Source organism: Monodelphis domestica, chromosome 8 (genome assembly GCF_027887165.1).
Source record: "Monodelphis domestica isolate mMonDom1 chromosome 8, mMonDom1.pri, whole genome shotgun sequence".
NCBI lineage: Eukaryota > Metazoa > Chordata > Mammalia > Didelphimorphia > Didelphidae > Monodelphis > Monodelphis domestica.
The window spans coordinates 22417490-22435115 of record NC_077234.1 but is presented as its reverse complement, the minus strand read 5'-3'; the positions used below and the strand labels follow the sequence as shown (position 1 = coordinate 22435115).

At 41.3% G+C, this 17626-nt stretch overlaps 1 long non-coding RNA gene across 1 annotated transcript in view; it reads right to left on the bottom strand.

Moving 5' to 3' along the window:
• Positions 1 to 5645: 5645 nt before the first annotated feature.
• Positions 5646 to 17626, bottom strand: part of LOC103097452 (uncharacterized) — a 35655-nt gene continuing 23674 nt past the window's right edge. The window contains exon 5 of the long non-coding RNA XR_008914159.1: positions 5646 to 6030. This is a non-coding gene — a long non-coding RNA (uncharacterized LOC103097452). The remainder of the gene's footprint in view (positions 6031 to 17626) is intronic.

Genomic DNA, 17626 nt, shown 5'->3' with positions numbered 1-17626 from the left:
AGAAGAATTGGAGAAGGAAATGGCAAGCTGCTTCAATATCTTTGCCAAGAAAAACCCAAATGGGGTCATGAAGAGTTAGATACAACTGAAGTGACTGAAAAACAACAGATGGCATGATGAAGAGGGCTAGGCTTGGAGTTAGAAAGCCCAACTGAGATCAGATTCTTCTTCTGGCATTTTCTATAGCTGCATGACCCTGGATAAGTCACTAATGCTCTGACTGCCTCCATTTCCTCATCTGTATAATGGGAATAATAATAGCTCCTTCTTTACAGAGTTCTTCTGAGGCTTAAATGAAATAACATGTAAAGCACTCAAAATACTCCAAAGCACTGAATAAATCCCGGTAATAATCATCATCACACACTTGCTTTCTCTGGCTGTCGTCACAAATCCTTTAGCATCAAAAGGACCTTGTTCTCCATCTTCCTTCCTCCCTTCCATCTTTCCATCTTCCACCTTCCTTGTCCTTTACAGACTCATCTCTCCCAGAGCAGAGACTCTGGTTTTTCTTTGCATTCTCAGTGTCTGCCAGGCATGATTTAGGGACTTAAATATCAGTCAAACCCGAAGAAGCCTTCAGTTTGCAAGGCTGAATGAAGAAGGTGAGAGGCTCGCGTGGTCCTCCCTCTCTCTCCTCATGCTTGTCATCTGAAAGCAGTTACTTCTGGCTTCAGACGAGGAGCCAATTTCCAGCGAAAATAGCACCGCCTCTCCTGGGGACTCCATCCAAGCCTTGGCGTCACTTCTGGCCTCGAGCGCTGCTTGTATGAGGTCAGAGTCCCGGCGAGAGGGCTACATTCTGCACTGGCTCCCCACTCACACACGGGAGCTTTTCCTTCTGGTGCTGAGAAGGGCTCCGAAAGTGAGTCCAAGACCATCCCCAGAGCCTTCTCACTTGGCTCTCAAACGACTCAAGAGAGCTTTCCCGGACTGAACGAACAGATTCATAAAAGGTGGATCAGAAACATATTTTTTAAATCCTTCCGTCAGTGCAATGAGTCTTCTCCAAGAAAGAACTCAAAGGAGAGACGTGGATTCTACTGGTCAGTCTACCTTCCCCATGAACTACGAGGCAGTTTCAGGAGTCCAACATGCCAATGACTCTTACAGGAGTCAGCAATAGCAGATTTCCATTTAGGGACACTTTTAAAAAAAGAAGAAGGGAGTGCAGCTGGGGGCTCAGTGGATGGAGAGTCAGGCCTAGAGACGGGAGATCCTGGGTTCAAAGCTGGCTTCAGATACTTCCCAGCTGTGTGACCCTGGGCAAGTCACTTGACCCCCATTGCCTAGCCCTTACCGCTCTTTTGCTATGGAGCCAATACACAGTATTGACTCCAAGATGGAAGGTGAGGGTTTAAAAAAAACAGAAAGGAGACTTTTAAAAAGTATAAGCAAAAGAAAAAAATAATAAGTGGGCTGTCCACTTCACTGCCTAGTTTTCTAGAGCAGAGAGCTATTAGGTAAGGGTCATAGAATGGTCAAGTTTTAAAGAGGAAGGGACCTTAGAAACGTTCATCAGAATGTCTTCATTGTATAGATTTTTTTTTTAAATGAGGCCCAGAGGGGGAAGGGAATTGTCCAAGGCATTCAAGAGTCACCGGAAGGGGAAAAATGTAAATACAAAGCTCTTAATTTCAGAATACTGTGCTATACTTTCTATGCTTCTGTGTTTGGTGGGAAAGATCTAAGCAAGCAAAGAAATCAATGTGCCACAAGCAGACAGACAGGGAGAGACAGACAGACAGAGAGAGAGGTGGGAGGGACAGAGAGATGAGGAGAGGGAAGGAGAGAAAGACAAACAGACAGAGAGACAGAGATAGAGAGAGAGAGACAGAGAGACAGAGACAGAGAGAGAATGACAGAGATAGACAGAGACAGAGAACAACACAGTGAGAGAAACAGACAGAAAGAGAAAGGAGAGAGAGAGAGAGAAGGAGGGAGAGAGAAAGAGAGAGAGAGAAGGAGAGAGAGGGGGACAGAGAAAGAGACAGAGACAGAGAGGGAGAAAGACAGAGAGAGAGAGAATGACAGAGACAGACAGAGAGAGAGAGAGAGAACAACAGAGAGACAGACAGACAGAGAAAGGAGACAGAGAGAGAGATAGAAAGATAGACAGACATAGAGAGAGACATATAAAGAGACAATAGAGCTAGATAGAAATAGTTGATAGATAATAGAGAGATAGAGGTAGAAGCAGGCAGATGAGAGAGACAGACTGATATGTAGACTTAGATAACAGGTAATTTACCAATTATGTTCCAGGCTCTGCACTTTTTTTTTAAGTTATGCTTTAAAAGGGGTTACAAATACAAGTTCCTGTCCTCAGGGAGCTCACAGTCCAATGGGGAAAGACAAGACACAAGTAAATTCTAGCAGAGCCCAGACATCTGGCTGTTAAGGAAGAAGAGGAGTCTGCAGAGTTGAGTAGGGAATAAAATGGAGAATGACTGGGGCCTCTCCTAAAATAGTGGTCTGGGCAAGCAGTCACCAACCAAGGCATCAAGGCAGAGATGTCTCCAGGTGGCAAGACGGCTGGTGAGAAATGCTCACCAAAATGGGCAGCTAACTGGAACAGTGTGCAGAATATTGGACTTGGAATTAGGAAGACCCAAGTTTAAATCCTGTCTCAGATTGTTGTTGTTCTAGTTGTTCTGCCCTAGGCAAGTCATTTAAACTTTCTGTGCCTCAGTTTCTTTCCCTGCAAAATAAGGAAAATAATAGAACTTGCCTCGGAGAGCTGTTGAGAGAATCAAATGAGTTAACACATGTAAGGCATCTTGCTGACCTTAAAACACCATATAAATAAAAAAAAAACTAACTATGATAATGATGATAAAACTGAAGGAGTAATCCCATTGCAATAGACTATGATGGAAAAGCAAACTGTTAGGGGCAGGCAGTGCCCCAATGGGCATATTTTGAGCCCTGGAGTCAGAAGACCTCGGTTCCCAATGGAGCTAACTGTAGGACTTTAAGCAATGTCACTTCCCCTCCTCATTTTCTCCTCTTAAAAAGGAGGCTTGGACTCTATCATAGATCTGTAGAATCTGAGAGGCCATCCAGATCACCCCATACCTGAATAAGGATCTGCCAAATCCCCAGAATCCAGCCTTTGGCTAAGCCTGCTGATAGACAGCTCCAGTAACTAGAAAGTTTTCCCTTCCTTTAGGGGTGTCAAATTCAAATAGAATTGTCAGACTGCCTATTGACTTAGGAAAACCCCACAAATTAACGTCACCTGTGTTGGATTATATTTGTTAAAGATTTCCCAATTAATCTGGTTCAGGCACATCTGAAAATTCTTTGGCCAGAATTTGCCCCCTCTGCCTTCCATCAAACCTAAATCTTCTGGGATTCTATTCCACTCATTCACTCAACAAGAACTTAAGTCTTCTCTGCGCCAGATGGATACCGAGTTGGGTATTTGTAATACCAAGACAAAAACAAAATTCTCTCTTCCCTCAGAGAGTTTCATCATAGTGGGGAAGGGGAGAACCTGAGTCACTAGGAGCAACGTTAGTGATATCGGGAGAGCACTAACCATTGGAGGCTCAGAAAAGGGTGGAAGAGGGAGAACGTTCTAGCCATGAAGTTCCACCTGGGCAAAGACACAAACATGGAAGGCGGCATTTTCAGAGAATGGCCAGCAAGCCAATTTGCTCCCATCGGTCCAAATTCTGCCCTCTGAGGTCAAACATATGAGCCGTGAGGTCTATTTGAGCTTGAAAGTCAATGACTTTTTCTGTGGCTCCCCAGACCGCTAACATATTGACATGGGGCTCAGATTCTTTTTAATCAGGTTTATTATTACACATGAGCTCAGCAAAAGTTCTGCTGATAAATCAGTATGGTAGATTTCCAGCCTTTGAGATTGCCTATTCAAAACCTAAAGCAGTGTTGACAAAAGGTATATCAAAGAGACTGATTGCACACATGGCTCTGATTAAATTAGGAGGGGGAGGTTTTATTACCTCCTCTTTTTAATAATATGGACTCCCGAAGGCCCACCGAAGGGCTGCATTTCACTGTTATCACTGACTTCTTCAAGGATGCCTGCCTGGCAGTCCAGGCTCTATCCACTTTCCTCTCCTGGAAGAGCTGCTTTAATTAAAGAGATAAGTGTCTGCCCATTTTCTCTCTTCTATCAAACGTGCTGCAAAATTAAAGATCTGGTGAGCCATGAGTTTGTGGCAAAGAAAAACTGGCAAAGCTGTAATGAGCTCCATCATTTTTCTTTAAAGAGGGAGAAGCAACCAAAGAATCCAGAAATGTTGTAGAGGAAGCCCACAGCCTTAAAAACTGACTGGTTTTGTTGGGGGACACAGGAAAGGGGTCGGAAGACTTGGGTTCAAATTCTACCTCCAATGCTTACTACAATCGTTCTAGTCCTCAGTTCCCTGATCTATAAATAATCAAGAGATTGGAAGTTCTGCCTCTCAGGCTTGGATCCTATGAATTTCTACGTAAGAGACGTGGTCCCACTGTTGGAGGATTTCCTTTCTGTGTTTTAAGGTGTTTTCCTTTCCTAATTCAAATATTTCAGAAACATCTGGTTATTACAATGAAGAAAGAAAGAGAGTAATTGCCCCCAAATAGCAGTTTCTTTAGCAATCCATTCCTCTGCAGAAATGGGTCCATTTCAAGGCTCTTGATCGCCTACTATGTCAGGCACCCAGCTAAGCTCTGGAGATCCCAAGAAGCTCAACATCTAATGGGGGGAACAACATGCAAACATGTCTACAAAACAAAAGATGTATTGGGGGTAAATAAGAAATAAGGAACAGATGGAAGGCGCTGGCATCTAGAGGGGTTGGGAAAGGCTTCCTGGAGAAGGTGGGATTTTCATTGAGACTTAGAGGAAGTCTGGGAGGCTAGGAGATGGAGCAGAGGACAGAGAGCATTCCTGATGTGGGAGATGGCCAGAGAAAATGGCGGGAGTCAGAAATGGGGGGGGTTCCTGGGGCAGCTGGGAGGTCAGTGGTACTGGATTAAAGACCTAGTATTGGGGAGTAAGGCCTGAGAAGACTGGAAAGGTAAGAGGAGGCTGGCTATGTAGGGCTTTGAATGCCAAAGAGACCATTCTGGTTTTGCTTCTGGAAACACTGGGGAGCCTGGAGTTTAATGAGTAAGGGACATGCTGAGATCTGACTTCAGGCAAATCACCTTAATGGTTGAATGGGGGGGGGGGTAGACTTGAAGCAGGAGACCCCCAGCCTCTACTCTATGACAGTAGTCCAGCAGTGAGGAGATGAGGGTCTATACCAGGCTGGGAGGGGGCTATCTGAGAGATGCTCCAGAGGCAAAATTGACAGGTATTGGAAACAGATTGGAAAGGAGGGGAGGGGGAAGAGACAGTGAGGGGTCCAATAAGGCACCTAGGCTGTGAACCCAAAGGACCTATGGTATTGCCCTCTACAGGATAAATAGGACGGGGGGAAATTTAGGGGGAAAATAAACCATGTTTTGGACATATTGAATTTAAGATGTCTACTGAACATTCAGGTCCAGATGTTTGAAAGGCAGTTGGAGAGGCAAGATTGGGAGCCAGTAGAAAGACTGAATGCTCTCTTCCCTTGACAATTGGACTCCTCAAACCCCTTTTTGTTCTATTTTCTTATTTTATGTTCAAATCATTCCAACAATTTTTCAGGTAGTGAGTGGTCTTTATTCATCTCTTCCCTCCTTCTTCCAGCTTTCCCCAAGCATATTATATACACTTCATTTTCACGTCTCTGCATATCTGCTAGAAGGTAAGCTGCTTGAGGGCAAGAGCCCTTTGTCTTTGGTCTGTTCATTCATTTTTCAGGCCTGTCTAGCTCTTCATGCCTCCTTTTGGGGGATTTTCTTGGCAAAGATAATGTAATGCAGTGGTTTGCCATTTCCTTCTCCTTGTTTTACATAAGAGGAAACTGAGGAAAACAAGGTGAAGTGACTTTCCCAGGGGTCACACAGCTAGTAAATGTCCAAGGTCACATTTGAACTCAGGTCTTCCTGACTCCAGGCTCAGTATTCTATCCACTGCTCCACCTAGAAAAAAGAAAGCACCCCATTAATTCTGATTAAATAAACAAATGCTTACTTCCCTACCCCCGAGTATTAAACTCCTCAAGGCCAGCAACTAAGTATTCCTTAGTTGTAGCCCAGTTGCACATAGGAGAAATATGATAAATGACTGTTAGATTTATTTAAATCAGATTAAATTGAACTAGATTGAGCCCTGGGAAGGTAAGGATGAGGAGGACACATATGGCAAGCACAAAAGATGCAACTCTGCCTTTTTTTTTTAGTTGCAAAATTCTTTTTTTTCTCTTTTCGTTATTTTTTTCCTTTTAAACATTATTTTATTTGGTGATTTTTAAACATTATTCATTGGAAAAAAAGGATCATTTTCTTTTCCTCCCCCCTCCTCCTGCCACCCCTCACATAGCCGACGCGCAATTCCACTGGGTATCACATGTGTCCTTGCTCTGAACCCATTTCCATGTTGTTGGTATTTGCATTAGGGTGTTCATTTAGGGTCTCTCCTCAATCATATCCCCTCCACCCCTGTATTCAAGCAGTTGCCTTTCCTCGGTGTTTCTACTCCCACAGTTTGTCCTCTGCTTATGGATAGTATTTTTTCTCCTAGATCCCTGCAGATTGTTCAGGGACATTGTATTGACACTAATGGAGAAGTCCATTACGTTCAATTGTACCACAATGTATCAGTCTCTGTGTACAATGTTTTCCTGGTTCTGCTCCTTTCGCTCTGCATCACTTCCTGGAAGTTATTCCAGTCTCCATGGAACTCCTCTACTTTATTATTCCTTTTAGCACAATAGTATTCCATCACCAACATGTACCACAATTTGTTCAGCCATTCCCCAATTGATGGGCATCCCCTCGTTTTCCAGTTTTTGGCCACCACAAAGAGCGCAGCTATGAATATTCTTGTACAAGTCTCTTTCCTTATTATCTCTTTGGGGTACAAACCCAGCAGTGCCATGGCTGGATCAAAGCGCAGACAATCTTTTATCGCCCTTTGGGCATAGTTCCAAATTGCCCTCTAGAATGGTTGGATCAATTCACAACTCCACCAGCAATGCATTAATGTCCGTACTTTGCCACATCCCCTCCAGCATTCATTGCTTTCCTTTGCTGTCATGTTAGCCAATCTGCTAGGTGTGAGGTGATACCTCAGGGTTGTTTTGATTTGCATCTCTCTGATTATAAGAGATGTAGAGCACTTCTTCATGTGCTTATTAATAGTTTTGATTTCTTTGGCTGAGAACTGCCTATCCATGTCCCTTGCCCATTTATCAATTGGAGAATGGCTTGATTTTTTGTACAATTGATTTAGCTCTTTGTAAAATTGAGTAATTAAACCTTTATCAGAGGTTTTTATGAAGATTGTTTCCCAATTTGTTGCTTCCCTTCTGATTTTAGTTACATCGGTTTTGTTTGTACAAAATATTTTTAATTTGATGTAGTCAAAATTATTTATTTTACATTTTGTGACTCTTCCTAAGTCTTGCTTGGCTTTAAAATCTTTCCCTTCCCAAAGGTCTGACATGTATACTGTAAAAAATGGAGACTTGAACCCAGGACTCCAGTCCCCAGAAGTCCTTGCTTACTTCCCAGAATGCTTTGTAATCGCACTGAATTCTCACCTGGGCAAGATTACAAATTATTATTTAAAGGAGTTCTCCGCCTACTGAGGGCTCTTTCCTGTTTCCGCTTGCAAGCAAAGGGCTCTTTCATGACATAGGTGAGGTTAAAATGGGCCTCTTGGCCCACCTAGCACGTGCTTCACTTACTTGTATATTCTCAAATTCTCAAGCTTTAATGAAACTCTAAAAATATAATATTCCTTGCAGAGAGAAACTAATTTCTACCTGCCTCAGTCATCATAACAGTTGAATTTTAACTATTACAATACTATTCTGTGTTCACATAATTTACTTATAGTTTCTTTCTTTATGTTCAAGTGATTCACCCATTCTGAGTTTAGCTTGGTGTGGGGTGTGAAGTGTCGATCCAAACCTAATCTCTCCCACACTGTCTTCCAATTTTCCCAGCAGTTTTTATCGAATGGTGGATTTTTGTCCCAAAAGCTGGGATCTTTGGTTTTATCATATACTGTCTTGCTGATGTCACTTGCCCCAGGTCTATTCCACTGATCCTCCTTTCTGTCTCTTAGCCAGTACCAAATTGTTTTGATGACTGCTGCTTTGTAATATAGTTTGAGATCTGGGACTGCAAGGCCCCCTTCCTTTGTATTTTTTTTTCATTATTTCCCTGGATATCCTTGATCTTTTGTTATTCCAAATGAACTTTGTTATGTTTTTTTCCAAATCAGTAAAGAAATATTTTGGGAGTTCAATGGGTATGGCACTAAATAGATAGATGAGTTTGGGTAGGATGGTCATTTTTATTATATTGGCTCGTCCTACCCATTAGCAGTTAATGTTTTTCCAATTATTCAAGTCTAGTTTTAATTTTGTGGAAAGTGTTTTGTAGTTGTGTTCATATAGTTCCTGTGTTTGTCTCGGCAGATAGATTCCTAAGTATTTTATGTTGTCTGAGGTGATTTTGAATGGAATTTCTCTTTCTAATTCTTGCTGCTGAGATGGGTTAGAGATAAATAGAAATGCTGATGACTTATGTGGGCTTATTTTGTGTCCTGCAACTTTGCTAAAGTTGTTGATTATTTCCACTAGCTTTTTTGTTGATTCTCTAGGATTCTTTAAGTAGACCATCATATCCACAAAGAGTGACAGCTTGGTCTCCTCATTGCCAATTTTAAAACCTTCAATTTCTTTTTCTTCTCTAATTGCTACTGCTAGTGTTTCTAGTACAATGTCAAATAATAGAGGTGATAATGGGCATCCTTGTTTCATTCCTGATCTTATTGGGAATGCGTCTAGTCTATCCCCATTGAAGATGATGTTTGCTGATGGTTTTAGATATATACTGTTTATTATTTTTAGGATAGACCCTTCTATTCCTATGCTTTCTAGTGTCTTAATAGGAATGGGTATTGTACTTTATCCAAGGCTTTTTCTGAATCTATTGAGATAATCATGTGATTTTTGATGGTTTGCTTGTTGATATGGTCAATTATGTGGATGGTTTTCCTAATATTGAACCATCCTTACATTATTGGTATAAATCCTACTTCATCATAGTGAATGACTCTCCTGATCACTTGCTGGAGTCTTTTTGTTAGTATCCTATTTAAGATTTTTGCATCTATGTTCATTAGGGACATTGGTCTATAGTTTTCTTTCTCCATTTTTGACCTGCCCAGCTTTGGAATCAGTACCATATTTGTGTCATAAAAGAAATGTGGAAGAACTCCCTCTTTGCTTATTATGTCAAATAGTTTGAATAGTTTTGTGATTAGATGTTCTTTGAATGTTTGATAGCATTCACTTGTGAATCCATGAGGCCCTGGGGATTTTTTCTTAGGGAGTTCTTTGATGGCCTGTTGGATTTCATTTTCTGATAGGGGATTATTTAAGAATTCTATTTCTTCTTCTGTTAGTCTAGGCAATTTATATTTTTGTAAATATTTGTCCATATCGCCTAAATTGGAATATTTATTGCCATATAATTGGGCAAAGTAGTTTTTAATGATTGCCTTAATTTCTTCTTCATTGGAGGTAAGGTCCCCCTTGTCATCTGTGATATTGTTAATTTCCTTTTCTTCTTTCCTTTTTTTAATTAGATTGACCAGTACTTTGTCTATTTTGTTTGTTTTTTTTCAAAGTACCGGCTTCTAGTCTTATTTATTAGTTCAATAGTTCTATCACTTTCTATTTTATTAATTTCTCCCTTAATTTTTAGGATCTCTAATTTGGTTATCTTCTGGGGGGTTTAAATTTGTTCAATTTCAAGTTTTTTTATTTGCATTTCTAATTCATTGATCTCTGCCCTCCCTAATTTGTTAATATATGCACTCAAGGATATGAATTTTCCTCTGAGTACTGGTTTGGCTGAATCCCATAAGGTTTGAAAGGATGTCTCACCATTGTCATTTTCTTCAATGAAATTATTAATTGTTTCTATGATTTGTTCTCTAACTAACTGATTTTGGAGTATCATATTATTTAATTTCCAATTGATTTTTAATTTGGCTCTCCATGTACCCTTATTGATCAATATTTTATTGCCTTATGATATGAAAAGGTTGCATTTATTATTTCTGCTTTTCTGCATTTGTATGCCATGTTTTTATGACCGACCTAGTGTATGGTCAATCTTTGTAAATGTGCCATGTGCTGCTGAAAAGAAGGTGTATTCCTTTTTGTCCCTATTTATTTTTCTCCATATATCTATTAACTCTAATTTTTCTAAGATTTCATTCACATCTTTTACCTCTTTCTTGTTTATTTTTTGATTTGATTTATCTAACTTTGATAATGGTTGGTTCAGGTCTTCCACTAATATAGTTTTACTATCTATTTCCTCCTTCAATTCTCCTAGTTTCTCCATTAGAAATTTGGGTGCTATACCATTTGGTGCATACATGTTGATTAGTAATATTTCCTCATTGTCAGTACTCCCTTTTACCAGGATGTATTTACTTTCCCTATGCCTTTTACTCAGATCTATTTTTGCTTTGACTATGTCAGATATCATGATTGAAACTCCTGCCTTCTTTCTATCAGTTGAGGCCCAATAGGTCTCACTCCAACCTTTAATTCTGACCTTGTGAGTATCTACCCTCCTCATGTGTGTTTTTTGAAGACAACATATGGTAGGGTTTTGGATTCTAATCCACTCTGCTATTCATCTACATTTTATGGGTGATTTCATTCCATTCACATTCAAAGTTATGATTGTCACTTGCGGATTCCCTGGCCTTTTTATCTCCTCCCCTAATTCTGACATTTCTTGTTTTTCTATAACCTTTTAAACCAGTGGTTTACTTTAAATCATTCTCCCTAGTCCCCTCCCTTGATATGTTTCCCTTTCTAGCCCCTCCCTTTTTGTTCCCTTCTTGTTTTTTTTTAGGGTCTGTTAATTTCCCTCCCCCCTCTCCTTCCCTCCCTTTTTGTACTCCCTCTCCCCATCCCCCCTTAATTTCCCCTTCTCCTTTACCCTGTTGGATAAGATAGAATTCAAGATCCCAATGGATCTAGATGCTCTTCCCTCTCAGGGTTGATTTCACAGAGAGTAAGGTTTAAGTGATAACAATTAGGACTCTCTTCCTCTCCTTCTTATAAGAGAATTCTTCCCCTCCCCTTCCCATGAGTATCTTTGTGTGACAAAGATTATTCTATTTAATTTATTTTCTATTTCTTCAAGTATATCTTGGTACCATCATCAATTCCCCCCTCCCTTTTTCTTTCTTTTTCCCCCTTTCGCTATATCATCTTAATGCACCAATCTTTCCCTATGAGTGATTCTTCTAATTACTCTAATAATGCATACAATTTTCCCCTCACATATTAATATGTATATATATATATATATATATAATTTGATCTAAATGTAGTCCTTATAGAAGAGAGTTTAAATAAAACTTAAAAAAACATTTTTCTCCTTTTCCCTTTCTTTCATATTTACTTTTTCATGATTCTCTTGCTCTTTGTGTTTGGATATCAAACTTTCCTCTGAGTTCTGGTCTTTTCTTTACAAATACTTGGAAATCTTCTATTTTGTTGAATGTCCATACTTTCCCCTGGAAGTATATAGTCAGTTTTGATGGATAGGTTATTCTTGGTTGAAGACCCAGTTCTCTTGCCTTTCTGAATATAGTGTTCCAGGCCTTGAAGTCATTCAGTGTGGAAGCTGCCAGGTCTTCTGTGATCCTGACTGGTGCTCCTTTGTATCTGAATTGTTTCTTTTTGGCTTCTTGTAGGATTTTCTCCTTAGCTTGGAAGCTCTTGAATTTGGCAATTACATTCCTGGGAGTTGTCTTTTGGAGATTTAGTATAGAGGGTGTTCTATGAACCCTTTCAATTTCTATTTGGCCCCCTTGTTCTAGAACCTCAGGGTGGTTTTCTTGGATGATATCTTGTATTATGATGTCAAGATTCCTGTTTATTTCTGGCTTTTAAGGTAGACCAATGATTCTCAGATTGTCTCACCTTCCTCTGTTTTCCTGATCTGTCACCTTGTCAGTGAGATATTTTATGTTTTCTTCTAATTTCTTAGTCTTTTGACTTTGCTTTATTAATTCTTGCTGTTTTGCAAGATCATTGTCTTCCAGTTGCCTAATTCCGGTCTTTAAAGACTGGTTTTCCTTTTCAGTTTGGTCTATCCTGCTTTTTGAGGCTTCCAGCTGTTTCTCCAATTGAGAGTTCTTGTCCCTCAGATTGTTGTGTTCTCTTTGTATTATTTCCCATTCTTCCTGCCAGAAGGCCTCCATCTTTTGATAACCTCCGATTTAAATTATTCGAGAGTTTGTAGACCATTTCTATTTCTTTTGGAAGGTTTTGGAACATTTATTTGGGTTTCCTCTTCTGCTATTTCCTCTGTAGTGTGTATTTTTCCTCCGTAAAAACTATCCAAAGTCAACCCCTTCTTCTTGCTTTTCTTGGTGTTGGGAAGTTGTTCCTGGGCACTGTTTGCCATCTCCATGGTTTTTCCTTCCCTTTCCAGTCAGAAATCTGATTGAGGAGGCCTGGCTCTCTGTGTATGGATCTAATGATCAAGGCTTTTTACCTCGGACAAGCTCTCAATTCTCCGCAGCTGGGCTATCTTCCCAGGGGAGCCCCACGTCTGCCCTCCTCTGCCTGCTGGTGTTTCAGGTATTACTGTTCTCAGGGGTGAGTCCTTGGTGGTCTTAGTCAACTCCCAAGACCTATAGGTGCCCCTTGCTCATTTCAGGGGTGCCCTTTGCACACTCATTGATTATGGTGCATTGGTTCTGAGCACCTGAGTTCTGAGTTCACCTTGACCACCTGCTGGGGCTTGGGGTGTTACTGCTCTCAGGGGTAAGTCCTTGGTGGTCTTAGTCAGCTCCCAAGACCTGGTGCTCCCCGTTGTTCACTCCTGGTTGGCCCCTCCGTCACTCGTTGGTTCTGGCATGCACTGACTTTAACTCTGGCTCTGTAGGTGTGGTAAGGGAGGGTAGGTCAGCTCAAGTTTGGATGGGAGCTTTTTCATTCCCTTATAGTGTGGAAATGCCCAAATCCCATGTACCTTCAGTGCTGCACCCTATTGTAGAGTCCCTCCATTCTCATGAGGATGGTTTTGGGGGGTTCTTTTGGGGTCGTCTGTATCATTGGGTCTGAGGAGGGGAAGCGAGCTGTGTCTAATCTGCCACCATGCTTACTAGGAAATCTCCTCTGGAGGCTTTTGATGGGATTAAGTTCATCTGGGATGGACTGTATGTGCTCTGAGGTCCAAACCTCCTGGAAGGCTGGAGCCAAATGGAAGGTCTCAACCTCCTATGCTCTCTCCAGTTCTCTCCAGCTGCTTCCCTGTCACCTGTATTTGATGCTCTGAGCCTGGCACAGCCCTGCCCACATGGTACACCCTCTAGTCCAGTGCCTTTGCCCGCCCAGAGTTTCCTGTCCTTGCTGGAGGCCCAGCACTCTGGGGGAGGGAGGTGGAGGGGTCCTGGCTTCACTGAGCTCTGAGGACTCCTGATGTGATTAGGTTCAGCTGGATTGGGCTAGATGTGCCCTGAGGCAAAAACCTCTGGTCAGGCTGGAGCCAAATGGAAGGACCCAGGTGCCCAGGCTGCCAGCTCTTCAATCTCTCTCTAGCTGCTTCCCTGCCACCTGTGTTGGATGCTCTGAGCCTGGCACAGCCCTGCCCACAAGGTACACCCTCTAGACCAGCACCTTTGCCTGCCCAGAGGTTCCCACTGCCACTGGGGGCTCAGAACTCTTGGGGGGGGAAGGGGTCCTGGGACCTTCCTTCTGCCTTCCCCTTAAACCTGAGTGTTCTCAGATTCTGAATTTTGGGGAGCGTACCTTTTGGATTGAGTCCAGAAGGAGGGTTCCTTGGCTCTGTCTTGTTGTTAGGCTTGATTTTTCAGTCTCCTAGGAGTGGTCATTTTGTGATCAGTAAAGAAGGGTTCTCAGAGGTCTGAACTTCTGCTGCTTCTAAGCCACCATCTTGAATCCACCTCACAGCTCTGCCTTCTAAGAGTAACAACCATTGGGAATTCCTTAGCTAGTATCAGCCATATGATGATCCAAATAATTCCAAAGGACTTAAGATGAAAAATGCTATTCTCCAGAGAGAGAATTAATGGAGTCTGAATGCACACCAAAACATACTTTTTAAACTTCATTATTCTTTTTTAACTCTCACCTTCCATCTTAGAATCAATATTATGTGTTATTTCCAAGGCAGAAGCTAGAAAGTGGAGAGGTCAAAATTGAACCCAGAACTTCTCCTCTCTAACCACTGTCACCTAGCTGCCCCTATTCTTTATTTTTGTTTTCTGGTCTGTTTACTTTTGCAACATGACTAATATGGAAATGTTTTGCATGATTTCACAAGTATAATCTCTATCAAATTGCTTACCTTCTCAGTGAAGGACATTAAGATTTGGAACTCAATTTTTTACAAAACAATTGAAAAAATGGCATTTACATATTAATTGAGAAAAAAAATTTAAGAATAGCAACTACTGTAGAAATGCATTAGCCAACACTGAATTCTGGACCACTGATCATCAGTGATAGAAACAATCCCTGGGAGAATTTCATGGTAGAATTTTATCACCCTTCAATGACTCAATTTAATTTCATTTTTAATTAATCCACACTCCTTTTAAAAAAAAAAAACAAACTTCTTATAACAAAAGCACAAAGTCAGGCAAAACCAATCCCCTCCATTGCCTATGCTTCATTTTGCACTATAGCTACATCCTAGATGCATCCTTGGATAAAGAAATTAGACGAAGGAAGGAGCCTGAAGATTATGTGACCCCAATGTTCTCCAGATGATCTCACCTACTAGGCAACCACTTTCTTTCCTCTTGTATGTCCCTTAATCTAGTGACAAGTCATTCATTACCATCAGCTTAAGCTGCTCTCATAGGATAAAAACTACTCCAAATTCCCCAGTGGGGTGGTTCCAGAGGAAACTCTCATGACTAATGACTGCCCAACCGAGCTGAAAACTCCATCCCAATCCAAGAATCATCATGGAGAAAGAGCTTTCCAATAGAATCCTTATTGAATAATTGGGATCACTGGATCATGTATTTGGAAGAGGCCCTTGGATAACATGTAGTCCAACCCTCTATTTTTATACTGGGGGACACTGAGGCACAAGCAAAATACATTAGGAAGTCTCTGAGGCAGAATTTAAAACCAGGTGGTCCTGACTCCAAGTTCCATTGCCAACCCTGGGAGAAGTAAGAAAAGAGCTGGCAAAAAGAGCCTAATGCTAGGAAGCCTACACTGAAGTACATGAGAACTACTGAAAACATGGTTAATCATTCCTTTTCATACTGCTTTCTTGTCCTGTCTGCATCCTCAGTTTATAAGGTCAAAAACAGAATCATCAACTCCCCACTCCGATGTTTGTATTCCCAGCTCCTAGCACAGGACCTGGAGCAGAGTAAGAACTTTAAAAAATACTGGCTTACTTTGACTTGCTTTGACTTGACTCCCCAACCCAACCCCCTAACTTCCCAGTTGCTGTTGAGGACATCACCATCTTTCCAGGAACCCATGTTCCAAAGGTCAGAAGAGTCTAGGCACTAGAGATTATCAATAAGCCAGACACAAAATTGAAGATGTCACATTAGGGGAATTGCCCAATACATTTAATGAGACCAAGTTCTTCAATGCCAAAAAAGCACATCTGTTTAATATTAATGCTCTCCAGTGATGCAAACTAACTATAAATCATAGAACATAATTGCAAAAGAGTAGCAATTACAAGTAACCCAGCAGGCAAAGGAAAATGGATGATGGGTATAAGTTGGGACAGGGTATTAATGAGAGTTTGTTCATGAGAAGTATCATAGGATCACAGGTTTAGAAGAAGAAGGAACACTAGAGGTCATCTAGTTCAATGTTCTCATTTTTAGTAGACTTATTCAGAGATACAGAGGGAGTAAGTATGAGAGGCAAGATTGGAACCTAAGCCCTCTAAATTCAAATCTAGTGGTTTACCCACTACATCCCTGGGCCAACACTTTAGAAATATCATCAAGAACTTTGTAGTTTTTTGATATATGAAATGAATGGTTGGGAAGGACCATAGTGAATGGTCCCTCCCAGCTCTAAATCTAAGACACATGTAGCAATGGTTGACTTGGCCCATTGGGGCAGTGTGCCCCCAAGGCTTCCCCTGGAGACTTTCAGGACATCAGCCCTTTTCAGATGATGAATGTCCTACTTGCTTCTAGATTTGCTTAACCTTTGGGAATGAAGAGACCCTTCTCTTATTGGCTGCTGGCATGACTTCATTGGTATTTATAAAGGATTCCTTTTGCCCTTGTCAGTGGTTTCAAGCAACTTCCCTTGAGCATGTGAGAAGGGAAATTTGCCCTCTCGTGTACCCTAGACACCAGGCAGCCATGAACACTTGGCATCTCAAGTCTATCGTCTAGCTGGACAAGTCTGAGTCTGATCTTGGGGTTGCCCCTTTAGGGTTTGTCTTTCTTGTTATGAGTGAATATGCATATCTCCCAAAGATGTAGATGTCCATGCATGGAGGTGACCCTATGAGCCCCAGAAGTCCTGGCTCCTTTGTATCACAGCTGATCAGCAGCAACAGAAGAGTCCGTGGAAACTACTGGAGACGATTACCATCATTAAGAGAATGGATCCGAGACTGCCTTGTCTTACCAGAAGACATAAACCAGCAGTAGTTTGGATAGTATATAATATAATCTTTCCTCTCCAACAATTCCCAAAGAGCTTCATGTTTTGATGAGGTTCAAGTATCAGTCACCACAGAGCATAACAATAGTTCATCATCACAGTACATAAGATGTTTGAGCCTGTCTGAAGTCATTTTGTCAAAGCACTCTATAAGGCTTTTGGGTCTTTTGCAATCTTTTCTTCCCTAGATAGGGCATGCACTTTGGCCACCATGAGTGCATGCTACAGAACCAAATGATGAATCAAAACATCACTGGAGCCACCAGAAGTTCCCTGCAGAGATCCAGAAGCACACCTCCCTCTGACCTCAGTAAGCCAAGGCAGCCCCTTTTATCCTATGAGAGTGGAAAAGGATACTTGCTGATCCCAGAGCAATAATCACAGCCAGCAAAAGATAAACCAAGGACCATGGTAAAGAGATATTAAAAGAAGCGAAGGAAATCTTCTAGATCCCTAGATGAAATACCGATGAGAGGTCTGTGGATAAACAGAGAGAAAACTAAACAGAGAAAGGAGAGTCCTTAATCAAAGGCCTCAGAGATCTGCGACGAGAAACAAGAGGAGTATTCTAAGCACCTAGAAAGATGCATCCAAAGAAGAAGCCATTGTCTCAGAGACATTGATTTTGCGTTTGGCTTTCCTAAATTTGGCCAACCTGAGATCAAATTCTTGATTAAGAGGTAATTGTAGACTGAGGCAATATTGTGTGACAATATGCACACATTTTGTATATATGAAATCCATTTTGATTCCAGTTCCAGAGACTATTTCAGTGCTATGGTGTGGACTTCAAAAGTTTCACAAGAGGGAGACATTGGGCCATATCATCATTC